A 15,406-nucleotide genomic window follows, 5' to 3' on the forward strand; every position below is an offset into this window, starting at 1 on the left:
ACCAGTGTGCCCTGGTTGTGCACTGACATTCACTCTTTTAAACTAAAACTAACTAAAGCACCACCACCTAAATTAAACTTAGACATGCAAAACTGAACTTAGGCATGCAGATTTATTGTAAAAAGATTTATTGTGTGATAAAAGAGCATTTTTCTATGCCGAACATATTTTTGGACAATATCATTTCATGATTTTGGCTGCCATATTGGACGCCATCTTTGTTTTTACATGCCATATGACCTCTTTAACAGAAATACATCAGACTTGTGCATATGTACTCTACTTAAGGTATGTTGAACAAAAGAAATGTGATAAAAAGATTACCAAAGGCAAAAACACTCTTCGCTAAAACCTTGACTGGCGGCCATCTTGAAAAAATAGCCGCAATTTTAAAATTTTGAGTGGACACCCAGGATTTTTTTTTAGTTAGGGTATGGAGAAGGTATGTACCAAATTTCATAATTGTATCACTAAGTGAAGTATGCTAGTGAAAAAATCAACTTATCAGCTCCACTATAATTGTTTAGTGTGGGTATGTTGAGTCTAAAGCCAAGCTTTATGACCCTGACACACCAGACACAACAGATGACCATTAGCCAATGTCGGCCCATCAGTGGGCGTTTGTGGCCCTAGATGATGCGTTGTGTCCTGCACCATTGGCACTTTAGTCAGCCCTTTTTGGCCAATTGAGAATCTAGAATTCACACCAAGCCCTTCAGTAAAAGAAATCACTCTGATTGGCTGTTCAGCTAAGTGAATCAATGCATGAATCAGAATCAGAATCAGAATACTTTATTAATCCCTGGGGGGAAATTGTATTTGTTACAGATGCTCCGTGCAAAGTAGAAATAGAAATATAGCCTGAATGGAAACAAGAGATAAAGATATAGATAACATAGTAAAGTAGACAATAAAGTAAAGTAATAAAATAAATAAAATAAAATAGACAATCTTAACTGTTCAATGACCACTCCAAGTATTTACAAATATACAGTGCAATATAAATATATATATGGTATGGCAGATGTACATAAAAAATATATACATATATAAATATATATAGCCATTTGAGTCCAAACATCAGAGGGAGGAGTTGTAAAGTTTAATGGCCACAGGTAGGAATGACTTCCTGTGGCGCTCAGTGGTGCATTTTGGAGCAATTAGTCTCTCGCTGAAGGTGCTCCTCTGTTTGACCAGAGCGTTGTGGAGAGGGGATGAAAGTCATACAGTAGTATCGCCCGCAACTTCGACAGCGTCCTCCTGTCAGACATTGCTGTCAAAGTGTCCAGCTCCACCCCCACAACGTCACTGGCCTACCTGATCAGCTTGTTGAGTCTGTTGGCGTCTGCTACTCTCAGTCTGCTGCCCCAGCACACAACAGCAAACAGAATAGCACTGGCCACCACAGACTCATAAAACATCCTCAGCATAGTCCGGCAGATGTTAAAGGAGCGGAGCCTCCTCAGAAAATAGAAGCGGCTCTGTCCCTTCTTGTAGAGGACTTAAGTGTTCTTAGTCCAGTCCAGTTTATTGTCGATGAACACCCCCAGATATTTGTAGTGTTCAACGATGTCCACGTTATGCCCCAGGATGGAAACTGGGGTCACTGGTGTCCTGGTTCTCCTCAGATCCACCACCAGCTCTTTGGTCTTTGTTGTGTTGAGCTGCAGGTGGTTCAGCTCACACCATGTGACAAAGTTATCCACCACAGCCCTGTATTCAGCCTCATCACCCTTGCTGATACATCCAACGACAGCAGAGTCATCAGAAAACTTCTGAAGATGGCAAGACTCTGTCTGGTAGCTGAAGTCCGTGGTGTAAAGGGTGAAGAGGAAAGGAGAGAGGACAGTCCCTTAGAAGATAAATGGTAAAAGAACGGGAAAGCCTCTTGGGCATCTCACTGTAGTATCCATGATTTCACCCATTTAGTTTGCTTTCTCTTCATTTTTCAACTTCAACTCTTGGCTAGTGCAATTTGCAACTTTTTTACTAGACATATTCTTCATTAGAAAACTGTTGTTTTATCATAACAACACTTTGTATATCCACAGAGAGGTATATCTTTTCAAGCAGGTACAGAACATACAAGCTTGTTGACAGTCCACTCTTGTCTTTGCTGTGTGTTCAAGTGCTTTTTGGCCAAGACAAGATACGACACAATACTCAGTCAGCCTTCGTCCTTCACTGCTAGTTCTTTGATGTAGGTTTCGTGTGTCTTACACACAGAGAAATAGGGTGATCATTTTTGTACCTAACAGGTACATTGATCCGAAAAATACCCTGTAAGGTACAGAAATGGTCCTTGAGGTAGTAACTCTTGACCTTTGTTTAATTTTACAAAATTCATTTACAAATTCGTGGCTGAGAGTAAAAGGTACATAAGTGTAATTTTAACAAACTTGAGGTACAAGTTTACATCATGGCTAATGCTAGCGTGAAACCAGAGCTTGAAGACCCTCCCTTGTCGCTTAAGTCTCCTGCTTGGGAACACTTCGGCTTCCTGGTTAAATATTGCAACGGAGAAAGACGAGTCCGGCACGGCGCAGTTCCGCCGAACAGCTGGAGAAACGAAACCGAGGAATTCCCGTGATAATTACGTAATCACACACGACTGCAGTTATACGTGTTATAAACGTAACAACACGAAGTGTTCCCGACTGAAGGATTAGAAGAAGAGCGCGTATTTGTCTCTTTTTTGAGGTGTTTGTATCAACGCGGAGTGTTTTATTTTGAAAATCAACCAGATGTATTGTTGTTGTTTCGTGTCAGACTTCCTGTCTGCTCTGTGCTAAATTTGGCTGAATTTCTGCGTTGTGCCGCAGCACTTGAAACGGCACCACAAGTGTGAATATCACTGCTACAAGAAAAAAAAAATGACCTTAGTGAAAACGCAGCTGACTTTGGCAATCAAGCAGCCTCTCCCTAGCAACTCAGCCCGTATGAACAACACACCAGTGCAAACCTGGCAGAGGGACTTAAAGAGACAGTGAAAATAATTTATTTAACTTATTACCAGGCAGCACTTAACAACAGTATTCTATTTTTTAATTTTATTTTCATATTTTGTACAATGTTACAATAAATTGTTGGTTTACAAAAGTTCTGAATAAACAACAAGCAAATTTATGTTTTGCATTTTTTTCCCGTACTGTACCGAAAATGAACCGAACCGTGACCTCATAACCGAGGTACGTATCGAACCGTGATTTTTGTGTATTGTTACATCCCTAATATATATATATATATATATATATATATATATATATATATATATATACATATATACATATATATAAGGTATTTGTGTGTGTATATTTACATATGGTATTGTACCTAACAGTGAAAGGTCTTTTATTTTTTACCAGCACACCCGGCACATGTCTCAAAAGCGAAAATTTAAAGCAGAGGGAGCACCACTTGTCAGTGACAATGAGGTCAAAAGGCTGAAAGACAAGTTTGGCCACACAAAGCAGTCCAAAGCCACCAGTGTACCTGCAAGTTTGGGTCGAAAGCCAGCCAATCAAACATTTGTAAGTCCATTGCCATGTGTATAACCTGTTGTGTTTTAATCACTTAATCATCACCTTTTCAGTTATTGTAAAGCACCTGAATGAAGATACTATAGACATAAATCTTTTATATACAAAATATCTACAGAACACTACACTTAGTGTAACAATGGGAGTGGAGTATATAAGTGTACACTAGGATTCAACATCTGTTAAGGCCCATGTGAACGTGCTGCAAAGTGAGTGTCGGAAGACACATCCAGACATCTTGACTGTCAAAGACCACATGGCGCAGACGTTCTCCTGGAGACGTCGTGAAATTATGGAAGGAGTGCCTGTGGAGGATGTACTCAACAAATACCCATATTTAAGGATACCTGCCCGGGTAAGTATTGTGTAAATACAGTGAATGTAGTCGTCTTATTATTTGTTCTTCATGTATATTGCCAGGAGTTCTACGCACTTCGGCGTAGTTTTTTAATACTGACAGCAGCATGCCCCGATACGCGTGGACTGCGAGGGCCCGTTCATCGCTGCTTGCAGCTTTAATTATTATTGTTACTGTTAATGCCTGTCACCTGGTTGGATTCCAACTTATTCAGATTAGATAAGTCATAAAATCTAAACCAATTTTCTTAGTTCTTCAAGAATTGAGGATGAATTGAGGGGTCTCACAAAGAGGCTGTGCCATATTCTGGTGGTACGGCACTCAAACAAAGCTTACCATGTTTCACCCTTGACATCTTTTGTCCAAAGGGCCGCCAGAATCAGAAAAAAATGAAAGTTACTTGTAGTAGCTTTAAACGTACAATATGTAACTTCTGCCGCTAGAGGGCTCTCTATCAAAACAAAACTAAAGATGTTTGCAGAGTGTGGAGGGCCAAGAGAAATGGGAGGCAGTTGCTACTGCTCAGCTACTTAGAGCAGACTAGAGAATACTGTAATGTTGACTGCTGACTGGAGCTGGAGGAGAATGTACTTTACTTCATGAACAATATTACAGGAAGGGGAGGCGAATAGAAGAGAGAGAGAAGCAGAGTCTCTGGTGAGTATGTGTCTGAATTCACAGAGAGTTGTCTGAATTTAGCCTCACAGAGAACGGTGGTGCTGTTGTAAATGCATGCTGCCATCAAACTTACTTCACAGTTGATGTGTACACCATTAAACAACCACATCTGATGATGAAAATCTATCTGATGAGACTCAGGCACAAATGTTCACATGAGGTCATGTTTTAAAGTTTTATTCATGTTAAATTCATTAATTAGTCTTGTTCGCTGACTTTCCGCTCCCGAAAGTAGCAGCAGTGACCAAATAAAATGCACCATTATTGTGAGTAAACTTGTGGATTTCTCTGGTTTGAACATTGTTGGAAACTGGGTATCTAATATACATTTACTTTACAAGTGTGTGTAAACTTTTGACTGCAACTGTAAGTACACAACTCACCAAATAAAGCCTTCTGTATCTCAAATTTCTAGTTGTTTGTAGACATTTAATGCAGAATTGCTACATATTATATCTTTTAATTTTATTCACCATATCATCCACACATCAAAGGAAAGATGAGGGCACAGTAATTATAGACCACTTTGGATAATGTTTTTATGTTTGGTCCTGTTTAGCTGCCAAGTCCATTTTACACTGCTGGTAATGCAGCTAATAGGACATTTATTGTGAAATTGATATCAAGTTATGTCAAGTTTAAAATTTAACACGTCAACAATGTGCAGTTGTCATGTTAGATGTGTTCAGCCGTGCTCGAGCGGAGCGGGGGAGAGAAACAATGTGTATTTCTTTTACTCTGTGGAAGATCTCCCAACGGAGAGAGGGACAAAGCAAGTGGGACAGATCTGCCCAGTCCCTGAGCAGCGCGCGTTTCACAGACAAGCCACAACGCAGAGTGTCAACAACGTCACCTGGTTCAACAGCACCATGGACAGCTGCGGGGGCGGGGGGGTCGGAACAGCGGTGTTTCCACCCCCCCACCCCCGACTCCTGAACGTCACTCACTCACTCATCCGGGCATGTACTGCGGTCTCATGAGGAAACGTAGCTTTTTGATATGATGTTTTTCTTGTTCCCGAATACAAATATTTTTTAAAGTATTTGTTCGAAATAAGTATTTGTAAAAAACACGTTATTTGTGCCTTTCCGAATACCGTATTCGGGTTCGGCTCCACCCCTAGTGGTAAGTAAATATATTAACTTACAAACTTACTCGAGTAGCAATTTTCTGCCATTATTCTTGTTGCTTTTTGCCATAATATTTTTATTAGCCTTAATTCAATTTACTGTTGAACATTGTGAACCCTGAATTGAGACTATTTTTTTGTCAAAAACTGAAATTGATTTCCTTATTTCACTCTTAAAGGTAAACTATCAGGCCCATAGCCAGCCTTATGGAGGGGGGATCTTTTTTCCCAAAAAGTGGGCCTCACCCCTCCCCCCCCCGAAGAAAAATTCCGATTATGGCCACTTTTCAAATGTAATATTTTTTCCACTTTTTAACCCTCGCAATGTTTCTGTGGCTTTCTCCTTGTCTGTCTCTCTGTTGCTCACCTCTGCTGTCTGTCTGTTGTCTGTCTCCATTTCTCTCCTCTGCTGCATGTCTCTGTTAACATGAATGAATGAATTGAATGAATAAACATGAATGAATTTAATGAAAATGAACCATCTCTCTATTATCATCCAAATTTTCCTTTTAGTGTGAATCAATGAATTGAATTAAATTTAGGTGTACTATTTCTCTACTATTGGACAATTGTCTTTTTCTTAGTTTTAGCTCTACTTGTGTCTCTGTTGCTCACCTCAGTTGTCTGTCCATCTCTGTTGCTCTCCTTCAGTGTCTGTCCATCTCTGTTGCTCACCTCAGTTATGGAATGAGAACACTCATCAGTTCCAATCTTCTTGGGTGCATTTTTGAGTAAATGTGGACAGCTTCATCCAAATCTAGGAATAAATAATTTATTTAAAACTGCGGCCACAGTGGGTGTTTTCACACATACTGTGTAGCCTGCAGTTTCATTTTACAGCTGGTACACACGTTTGTTTTCACTCTGGTCCAAATGCAGCACCACTGACAGAGCGTCATGTTTCCATGACAACTGACCGGGAAATGACGTGCGGTACGTCATGTTTACATGACTCTCGATTGTAAAAATGAGTTTCTAAAGTAAACTTTAACTAAACTTTAACAACAGAGACACACGTACACAGGTTATTTGTAACGCTGCTCATTAGGTTTATAAACGGACCACTCTAGTTCGACTGTAGCCGAGCTAACGCAGCTAACGGCGCTAACGGAGCTAACTAGTAAACAGCTGCTCAATAGACTTAGCAACTTACCCATTTTGGTCCTTTTTCGGAACATCTTGTCGATATTTTGGGACAAAAAAGTCGCAGTTTTCTTTCGTTTTCTTTCTTTATCTTTTTTACCCATTTTCTCATTTTCCTCTTCTTCTTATTCGTCTTCTTCTTTTGTTTAGTTTATTGGCGGTTTGCAACCAACGGAAATGGGCGTATTACCGCCACCCACTGGACTGGAGTGTGAACAGGAGCACAGCACAGGAGAAATTGACATCTGTTTTTGCCAACGTTACACTCTAACAAATGATGTGCTGGCTCAACGTAAAAATTGATGTCACAATTTGCATGGATATTTTTAAGTTATTTCAACTTAGCTAGTATTGAGTACATGCCACAAGACTTCTCTGGTTAGGCCAACTCAATTACTTTAGTACAAGCAACATGATTTGCCTTGTCCTCTACAAGATTATTTAAGTTGAACCAACTTAATTTTAATTGTGCTAAAATTAGTCCTTTTAGTTATTCTAACTTATTTCTTTTCCTTTCATTCTACTCAGAAATGTCCTTGCAAATTGTTACCTTAATTTCTTTTAGTACAAGAACTTATTTATCTAAGTCAGAATAAATCACATATTGAAATTCCAGTTTTATGATCTGTTTATTCAAACACCAGTCAGCATCTCACTTACAGTGACAGTACAGTATATTGACATTTTAATAGCACACAAAAATGTAGCCTTCATAAAATAAATCAGGAAAATTACAACATAAAATATCCCAATTTAAGCAGCAGGTGGGCTACATGTTTTTCTATTAAATTAGGCAATTCTCTCATTTCATTATCTTCAGCATCTTCACTCACTGCACCCTCAGTATCACCCTCATCCACAGGATCGTCCCCTGCATTTAGGGGATTGACATACCTTTTCAAAAGCTCAGGCTTGAAGTCATCAATAGCGTGAGGAGTGTGTTTCCAGCTCCTATGAGAAGCAAATGTTCCATAAATGTTTGTTTTGAAAGGACAATTTTCAAAAACCTCCGATCTACCTTGCCTACGGGCCAGACTATGTACTGTAGTTTTGGGGCAGAAATTTTAATCAGAAGAGAATTGACTAATTTTATTATTCCTACACAAACTCAATAAATAAACTGTTGTTGGCATGACTGAATAAACTGAAGAAACAATCTGACCTTAAAGGACAACATAATTTCATACTTTTTTACTTTACTGTTTATATTTGGCGGACCTTGCCACCTTTCTAGCTTCAAACAGTGTTCTAGGAACCTTATTTTCCTCAGAGAACAGCATGTTTATTCAGTACTGGAAAAATAAATTGGTTTGAGTTTGTATTATTAGCTCATTAATATTGTTAATATTACAATTTCTTGAAGAATTTCTTGTTTAAAACGTCATAGAACCCCTTTAATAAGACAGGAATCTTGACCCCTTAAGAAGTCTGTATTGAGGAATGTTAGCAACTGAAACTAAAGCTACCAAGAGGACTTTGACATGCTAGAACATAACACTGGTGGATGGCTGTTTAATCACCACTGTTTCAGCTTAGAAAAAAATAATGAAATAAATTATACTTGACAGAGAATATTTTCAGTCTAAGTTAAGGCTGAAGTAAACATACTTCCTGAATGATGCTCACAAACAAACGAGACAAACACATTCTGAGGCTTGCCACTGCAGCAGGGTGCCATCTGCTCAATTGTAAGACTGTCCATCACCTTGAAACAGCCAATCAAGCAGCTCAACTGTGACGAGGTGACACCCCGGAGGCTGCAGTAGCAGATGGAGGAGAACAGCCCTTAATAAACAGCACTGAAATGCGCTCAGACACTCATCTACAGCTATATACTGTACATTAAACAGTATGATGACGGACCACAGCTCCAGTCCGGCCCATCTGGGCTGTCAACACTGGACTGAGCAGCGTAGGTGTGGATGTACAGTAAGAAGGGTTTGCTTGTGTGCTTTATGATTCATAAGGCACACATGTCCATGTACACTTGTCAGTCGATCCATAAATTCAGTTTGAGGGATTGCATAGAAATGATAGAATAAGGATAAGTACTGTATACCTTTAAAAGGTCTAATTTGTAAGAAGAAGACTTTCGCCGTCAACGTCGTTGACGGCGAAAGTCACTGCAAGCAATGTGGCTCAGCTTGACTGAGCTTGAACTGGGTCAGTGTTGACTTATTGTTGGACATGTAAGTCTTGTTGATTACACACTCATTTTATAGGGGACAAATCTTCACCACCTTTCTAGGTCCAATGCTGAATGTTGATTGATTTCTTTGTAAATATCTGATTTCCTTGCTAGATGCAACATCAGTTACCTTAAATGGATTCACCTTTGTGCTGTGCTGTGAAGTTGTGGTTGTTATTGAAGAGTGGATAGCTGAAAACATTTTGTCTTTCTGACTTCTCATTATTGAGTGCGACAAAAAGAAGCTGAATGTTGGCTCCAAACAGAGGCATTGCATCATAATGTGATGTAGTTCTGCTCGACTGTGTTCATAAATGCTAATGAAGAAGCGTAGTGAGATTTGAAACAGGTTTAATCTGTGTTTCAGTCGTGCCCTGCATGTGGGTTTGCTGTGTAAATCCAGTTGTTCTGTCACCTCTCCAGCTGACTCACCGCTGTCTTCCTCATCAAATCCCATAAACAAGGGAAGCCAGGGATTAGTTCCAGCTAAATACACTAAGCTCATTTGATAATCATGGCTTCTCCCCAATCTCCGCTAATTAACAATGGATGTGACGAAATTAATCTACACGAATGGCTGCAAGTATCCATCGGTGTTATCAGCACCACATGAATGAATTTTGTTCACACATTTCATGGCCTTTGTGGCATGAAACTGTTTTGATCTAGTTCCAGCACACTGATATGCAGGTGGCTCATTATCACCACAGGTACCGATGAGACCATCCAAGGATCATATGTGTGGACTGTGCGAGTGAGATGAGATTCCAAAATGATCCTTATGAAGCACTGGATTGCAGACTCTGTTTTTGCATAACATTGATACAACAGAGGGAAATATTAAATATTAAGTACACTTCTGTTATTTGAAGGAGAGCAACATTGACGTAGATAACCAGTGCCGGCCCTGACCAATTTGGTGCCCTAGGCAAGATTTTAGCTGGGGCACCCTTGCATCACAGTCAGTTTCACAAACAATGTTCATACACTCACTCATCTGAAGAGAAAAGAGAAGTATATGTGACCACTGGATGTTACATTTTAATAAAAAACAGATGCTTGGTGTGTGCTATACATAAGACTTATATAGACTAATAATGAAAATACGATGAGATTCATTCAACTTTATCGTCATTGCAATGCAATTCAGTCTAACCAGAGTGCAAAAAGCAGTAAAGTGCAGTGAAATTAATATATATATATATATATATATAGATATATATATATACATTTAACTGCACTTTAACACTGCACAACTTTAACAAACATAAACTGTGACACAGTAAACCAAAGGCTTACAACTACCCTATTATTTATAAAGGGGATGGAAAATGAATAGCATTTTAACTGACATACAAGCAGGAAACCACAGCCAACAGGTTAAAATAACACCTGAACAGGCCTGACGTTAACTTCCAAATGTCCCTGATGAATTAAAGGTGGGAGTAACATTAACTTACGTCAACTCAGCTATTTACTGATTATTAAACAATGCTACTATTGTCCGAAGTAAGCTAGCAAGTTAGTAACACTCTGCTTCAACAACAGTAACTACGATGCATTAAACTATTAATTTCATTCACTTCATCACATTGAAGTTACTATACCGCTATCTTTTTCACGTACCTCTATCTTTTTCACGTTTTTCTTCCTCTTCTTTCTTTCTTTTCAATCTTTTGGACATTGTGATTTGGCTACAGTATCAATTAATCTCTCTCTTGGTCTTGGGGTCACAGTCCGGTCAGATTCAGGCAACTCGCCTCTCAGATTCAGGCAACCCGCCCCCCTCCCTCACAGAGGGCAGGTGCAGTGCAACGAGCCAGGAACCCAGAAAAAAGGCCTCTCCATTATTTAATAGGCTATGCTATGAAGTTATGTTGCTGTGGGCTTATATCATATTTCAAAATATATATTTTTTTTTTTCTCCCCCCATTTCCCCCTGTGGATGACGGCATCCTTAGAATTCTCCTATACAGCCTATACCAAGGGCCAGCTCTGTAGATAACACATGTACCTTAACAAAGGAATAGGTTGATTGTCAGTGATTCCCAAAACAACATGACAACTATTCTGTTGTCTGGATCTCCATGAGGAGGGTCTCTCTGAGCTGGATCTGTCTGCATTGGACCTAACTGAACTGGATGTCCCTGACTGTCTGTATCCTCTGCTTCCTGATAATCAGTGTATAAAATCACGGCTATGATTAGCAATCAGACAAATGTTTACTACTGATAACAAACTGGATTAATTTAACAGTGTGCACTGTGCAGCAACTGTCAGTTGACAGTAAACAGTGTGCAGTATGATTCAATTCAGTACATGCTTTCAGTAGACAATGGCCGCATTTCCCAGATTCGTTAAGAAGCTCTTAAGTGCTAAGATCTTCTTAGGAGCGCTCTTAAGAACGCTGTGAAAGAAGGATGTGTTTCCCAGAGTCGCTCTTGGCTTAAGAAGATCTTTCACTAAGAAGGAAATGTAAGATCGAGCTGACCCACTCTTAACAGCCTTCTTAGCGACCAAATGCTCAGTGATCAAGCCGCGTCAGGGAAATTTACATCCTCCACTTTTCGAAATAATAAAACAATGCTCAATGTTGAAATGCGCTCATAGCTGCGGGCCACTGGCGCAAGAAACATAGGCTAATAGAAGAAGAAAAAAAACAACTTTTTATTGAATTACACGTTTAAGTTTTCCACACACATCTGCATATATGAGTTTATAGTACTACACATAAAAATACAACAACCCTGTGGCATTTCACAGATATCAAGGAAATAGATGTAATTGAACTCAGCTGAACCTCATCCAGAGAGGCTTCACCTGCTACTCTATATAAAGGCGTTGCCAAAGTCCGCGCGTGTGAGAAACCATGGCTGCAATACAGCACATTCTCGCTGCGAACCAACAGCGTCGCCGTGCGCGAAGCCAGACGGTTTACATAAATCCATACGTGCGTCAGCACTTCTCCCCACTGGACGTGCTGTCAGACCGGGCTGTCCAGGCAAAGTACCGGCTGCCCCGTGCGGAGATCCAACGGCTGATCACTCTGGTGTCCCCACACATCCAGAGAGCAACCCGCTGCAATTTTGGCCTCAGCCCGGAGGTGCAGCTCCTGGCTGCGCTGCGTTTTTACGCAGTGGGGAGCTTCCTGGAGGTGGTGGGGGATGGCACCGGCCTCAGCAAGGCATCGGTGTCACGGAGTGTGGAAGCTGTGACACCGATTCTCCTGCGCCATGCCCGGACCCACATAAAGTTGCCCACCACACGGGACGAGGTCCGCCAGGTCCACCAAGGGTTTCACGCAGTGGCTGGGACCCCCTGGGTGATCGGTGTGGTGGATGGCACCCTCATTCCAATTCACCCCCCCCCCCATACACGATACATACGTAGCCTAATTGCACCTGTATGGGGGGACCACGGGGCGCTGTGTGTGACTTATGCGCTGATAAAGAGGTGGGTGATCGATTTGCCTGGCATCGATTGATTCAGTTTCAGCAGCACTGCGGTGGACAGCTCCCACCAAGAGCTTCTTAAGAAGCTTCTTTGGCTTGATCTAAGGTTCTCCTAAGAAGGCAGTTAAGAACGCGTCTGGGAAACACCCGTATCTTAGCGCTTCTTCTTAGCCGAACCCTTCTTAAGAGCCTTCTTAAGTCCTTAAGAACGATCGAATCTGGGAAACGCGGCCAATGACAGTAACAGTGTACAGTACTACCAGCAGTCACAGAACACAGCTAATGATAGCAACATGTTCAAAAGCAGACAGGTCATAAGTCCTTAGCAATAAAATGGGCTATAGATGCTGTGATTACCTTAGACCTCGCCGAGTTGTGGCTAAATTGTGGCTAGAATAAGTATTTAATCTCGATGTCTTTGTCTTGTGTGTTCTTGCTAGTGCTAGCTTTACTAGCATCCTTGTTGTCTGCACAGGTTTCATCATGCCATCTCACCAGGTGAATGATAAGATACGTGCTACCACTGTACTTAAACTCTGTTCTATTCGAGATTTGAAGGTGCACTTTAAATCTTATTTTATCTTATAAATTGTTACACCCCTAGTCATAATAAGCTGCTTTCAGCTTTTCAGTTTGATTTTTATTAAAATCTCAAAGAGAAGTTTGATGGCAGCATGAAGCTTTGGCTCAGAACAAGTAAATACCACAAGAGACGCAAAAACGACCCATACCCACTGTGGCAAATCATTTTATTATGGCTATGTCTGTCATTGCCAAGAAAGCTGGCTGTGTTTAATTGTCTTGTGTCAATGTTGTCTTATGGTTTCCTGTTTTATTTTGAAAGTTTACTCTCCTCTCGTTTCAGGTAACTTGGCCCTTGCCCCTTGTGTCTTCCCCACCCAGATTGTTTCCACCTGTTCCCCATTACCATGTGTATATATGGTCTGCGTCTCCCTTTGTCTGATGCCAGTTCATCTCGTCTTGTGTGCCAGAGAACCAGCTCGTGCCATCGTCTCGTCAGGAATTGCCAGCATTTGTTCCATGCCTGTCTTGTCAGGTTTTGTACTTTTCTTTGATACTTTGTCAAGCCCTTGTTTTTGTTAGTAGGTTTTCCCTCATATGAGTGGTTTTTCGTTTATTAGCTGTAGTAGTGTTTTTTCCTCCTTGTGAGTGATTTTCAGTTGCACTTTAAGAATAAAAGATTTGTTTATTTTTCACTTTGTCTCCTGAGTCGTGCATTTGGGTTCAAGTCCTAGTTCAGTTGTGACAATGTCATACTTAATTACTTCCAAATAAGACTTTGAGCTGTACTGTATTGAAATTTCTGTAATACATGTAAAAGTAAATCTAAGCTGTATCGTAGGCAACTTGACTTGATTCAGTTTCTTGAAGACGTTTCACCTCTCATCCAAGAGGCTTCCTAAGTTCTAACTAACTGGAGGGGAGTTGGCAGGCTTTTGAACTCTGTGTGGGAGTGTCCTTACAGAGTCATTAAGGCAACTTGTGGGTCATTGACCCAATCGGCCTTCATGTGGGTTGCTAAGGCTAGGTGAGCCCAGGTGTGAATGGTTGTTAAGCTGTCTGGGGAGGGAACTCAGTACTGCATTGTAGGTGGGTGACAAGTAATGTCTTAGGCCACCTCCTTTGTTCAAAGACGGTCGTTCCAGTTTGACATAGATGGATTATTTTACTCCTCTTTCAAACCATCTGTATTCTCTGGCCAAGATGTTTACATTGTTGACCTCAAGGGAATGATTTGTCTCCTTCAGATGTAAGTGGACAGCAGAGACTTGACCTGAGGAGTTGGCCCTCCTGTGTTGTGCCATTCATTTATGGAGAGGTTGTTTTGTCTCCCCAATGTACAAATATGTGCATTCCTAGCTGCATTGAACAACATAAACTACATTCTTCTGTGTATGCCTGGGTGTTTTGTAGGATGGAAAAGTTTCTGCTTCAGTGTGGTGGTAGGTTTAAAGTGAACCGGGATATGATGTTTATTAAAGATCCTCCTGAGTTTCATAGATGTTCCTGCGGCATAGGGAATGACGATGTCGTTACATCCAGTTTGGGTAGCCACAGGTTTTAAGTGCTCCCCTGATGTGCTTCTGTTCCTTCTCCTTCCCCTCTGACTTAGTGGGCACGGTCTCAGCCCGATGGTTTAGAGTTCTGATGACCCCCAGCTTGCTCCAGTGGGTGATGACAGTCGGACAGCAAGTACTGATCTGTGTGTAGGTTTTCTGCTCACCTCAATGTTGAGGCTTCTGTCTTCTTCAGTGTGTACTGCACAGTCCAAGAAGGGCAGACTGTCTCCTCTGATATCTTCCTGTGTGAACTTGATGTTATTGTCCACAGCATTTATGTTCAGTGAAGGCTTCCACTTCCCTTGCTCTGATTTTGACCCAGGTGTCGTCCACGTACCTGAACCAGTGGCTAGGATCGGTTCCTGTGAAGGTAATCAAGGCTCTGCTCTCAACTTCTTTCATGTAGAGGTTGGCCACTATTGGGGACACCTGTGAGCCCATGGCACAGCCGTGCTTCTGTTTGTAGAAACCTTCACTGTACTGGAAGTAGGTGGTCATCAGACAGAGGTCAAGTAAGGCATAAATGTGATCTGGGGTGAAGTTGGCTCTCCTGGACAGAGTGCTGTCCTGTTGCAGGCGTTTGTTCACCATATTTACCACATCTTGAGTGGGAATGCATGTAAAAAGTGGTATGACATCATAAGAAACCATTGTTTCTTCTGGGTCCAGTGTTATTTTTCGAGTGAGTTTTTGATGTGGTGTTGAGTGTTACCAACCAAAGGAGCTAGGATACTGGCTAAGTGCTTGGATATGTTATAAGTAATTTAGTTGATGCTGATGATGATGGGTCTGAGTGGTGTTCCTTCCTTTTGTATCGTGGGGGGTCCATAGATACATG

The sequence above is a fragment of the Pagrus pagrus genome, assembly GCF_965226575.1.
Source record: "Pagrus pagrus genome assembly, chromosome: 7".
NCBI lineage: Eukaryota > Metazoa > Chordata > Actinopteri > Spariformes > Sparidae > Pagrus > Pagrus pagrus.